The following is a 3,106-nucleotide window of genomic DNA, read 5'->3' on the forward strand; positions in this document are numbered from 1 at the left end:
GTTCCACGTAGTTGTAAACAATTCATTTTTCATCACGTGATCGTTCTTCTAAAAAAAAAAAAAAAAAAAAAAAAAAAAAAAAAAGAGAAAAGAAAAAAGAAGAAAAATAGAATGTTTTGTTGTTGTTGTTGTTGGCACTCCGTCGCTTACGATGTCGAGGGTTCCCGTTGATCCGATCAACGGAACAGCCTGCTCGTGAAATTAACGTGCAAGTGGCTGAGCAATCCACAGACACGTGTACCCTTAACGTAGTTCTCAGGAAGATTCAGCGTGACACAGTGTGACAAGGCTGACCCTTTGAGTTACAGGCACAACAGAAACAGGAAGTAAGAGTGAGAGAAAGTTGTGGTGGAAGAGTACAGCAGGGTTCGCCACCATCCCCTGCCGGAGCCTCGTGGAGCTTTAGGTGTTTTCGCTCAATAAACACTCACAACGCCCGGTCTGGGAATCGAAACCGCGATCATGTGACCGCGAGTCCGCTGCCCTCACCACTGGGCCATTGCGCCTCCACAGAATGTTTTGTAGCTTTTGAGTAAAGAACCACAGATGAAAATGCGGTCCATTAAATTTTTTTCGGTCAAAGCTTGAGACACCCAAACATCATTAGCGATTCATTTGGCCAAAGCCTTATAACGCTCGTTTAAGAAAGGTGGAGTGTCTTTGTGGTGTCTCAGGACGTACGACCAGGATTGTTTTTGATTAGCGTTTCAGTTTGGTGATCATCAACGCCTGTAGGACTTCCCGAACGTTCACGGGCTTTCAAATAAAACTGCACTCCTAAACCTAGCTAACCATTTACGAATAGCTCTCTCAGCTATGGCACCATCTCCATAAACTGCACGGACCTTTGTTGCTGTTTGGGCAGCGTTTCTTCCTTTCCGGAAGTAAAAGAGCATCAAATGATGAAAATGTATCGCGCTTTATTCCCTTTTCACTTTTAAAGACGAAACAGTTGAAATACACATCCCCCACAGTACTAGAATAGAAAAACGTGGTGAAATGTCACTTTTAGAATGTGTGTGTGTGTGTGTGTGTATGTGTGTGTGTGCGTGTGTCTGTGTACATACACACACATACATACACACACACATATATAAAGAAGAAAATATTTTGAATGACACAACAAAGCACCATAATACAAACAATGGACTCTAAGAACTGTTGTAATTTAATCATCCAGAGTCTGATATGATATTTCGGAATATAAAAATTCCTTCTTAAGATATCCCTAAAAATTGATAACCTAGGGATATCTGAAGAAGGAATTTTATTCCGAAATATCATATCAGACTCTGGATGATTAAATTACAACAGGTATATAGTCCATTGTTTGTATTATAGTGCATTGTTGTGTCATTCAAAGCATTTTATTCTTTACAAACAATATACAATGCTTCAAGCGAACTACAATACTCTCCTATATATATATATACCAGAGTAAGCACATAAATGTGATTCAAAGTGGTAAAAATAGTACTCGAATACCAGAGGTAGAGTAGTATGCTTTTACGTTCCCGTTCGTCTGACAGTTTCGCCTGATGGTTAGAACTTCCACCGTTCTCTCCAGTAATATTACGTTTAATAGTTACACATCTCAAGACAGCGAGCTGGCAGAATCGTTAGTATGCCGGGCAAAATGCTTAACGGTATTTCGTCCGTCTTTACGTTTTGAGTTCGAATCCCGCCGAGGTTGACTTTGTCTTTCATCTTCCCGGGGTCGATAAAATAAGCACCTGTTCAGTACTAGGGTCAATGTAACCGACCTATACCCTCTCCCGAAATTGCTGGCCTTGTGCCAAAATTTGAAACCGATAATTGCACATATCTGATGATTTGGCAATAAGGGTTGATTGTGTGATTTATAATTTTGCATTATGTTGCCCATAATCCCCTTACGTTAATAAATGTATGTAGGAGAGTATAATTAGATATAATTAGAACAATCTCTCAGGTTTTGTTTTCTTTCCCCACCTCCACCTCCGGCAGAAGACCAGTTTGCTTTGGATAGATACATGGTTAATCTTGAATGATGGAAGCTTTGTGTCTTTACACAGAGTTTGTCTCCCACCGAAGTCAATTTTGCCAAAATGGTGTCTCTTTTGGTTATTTATACGGTGGAATACTGAATTAGTTGATAGATCAGAAGTATGTTGATCTCTAAACTACAGCTTGTAGCGGTGAGTGTGTGTGTGAAAAACACGATGTTTTGATTCAATGCCCCGTATATACCCCGTGATATATACTCAAATCTGACTTTTGAGATACCAGAATGTGTGCTGGCTAGTGTCATTGTTGCCGGGTATATTTATTTTTACGGAGATTATGAAAAATGGGTGTATGTTGTAGAACAAAAGATTGACGTGATAGGGAAAAACATTGATGTGATAGTTGGGTCCTACATACCCAAATTAATCAAAAACAAGTCTCAGGTATGTAAAGAAATGTTGTTGCCAAGTGCAATCAGAGATATGCCAGCATGATCATCCTGCATTTTCCCCAGGCCGTGTGTATCTAGGATTATATCTTATGTGCCCCTATTCTTTTTAGATGATATAGGGTATCATTTAAGGATGATTTTGTAGCCATTTCTAACATGATGAGTGACCATGTATGGGCGTTCCCATTGTCTCTTAAAAGTTGTGGTTTTTGCATCAGATACATGTTGTTGTTTTTTAATTCGAATATTCCATAACAATTCTTTATTTGTTTTCACATTCTATTTGTATACCATCTTCAGTCATTTCGTCTGAGTAATGTTTCTTCCATTGTATGTGATGACTATCAGGATACCATACACGATAAGCAAAGTGATTATCCTGCAGATATTTTGAGACAGCTTACAATTAAACAGATATCTTTTCCAGCAAGATGCATAGATGAGCTGGTGAGACATCCTTCTGAGTGTCTGAATGTATGCAAATGATACAAGAATCTTTTTTAAAAGGATTTTCAGTTAGCCTTCTAGAATATATTATTTCACCGTTGCTTGCGTGAGAAATTTTGGCTCGATGAATTAGATAGACACGGCTCATTGAAAGAGCAGATATCAAATTTAGTGAAATTAGAAGAGATTAATTTTGTGAGTCATTATGTCGTAAATACCACA

The sequence above is a fragment of the Octopus bimaculoides genome, chromosome 2 (assembly GCF_046866305.1).
Source record: "Octopus bimaculoides isolate indiv1 chromosome 2, ASM4686630v1, whole genome shotgun sequence".
Lineage (NCBI taxonomy): Eukaryota > Metazoa > Mollusca > Cephalopoda > Octopoda > Octopodidae > Octopus > Octopus bimaculoides.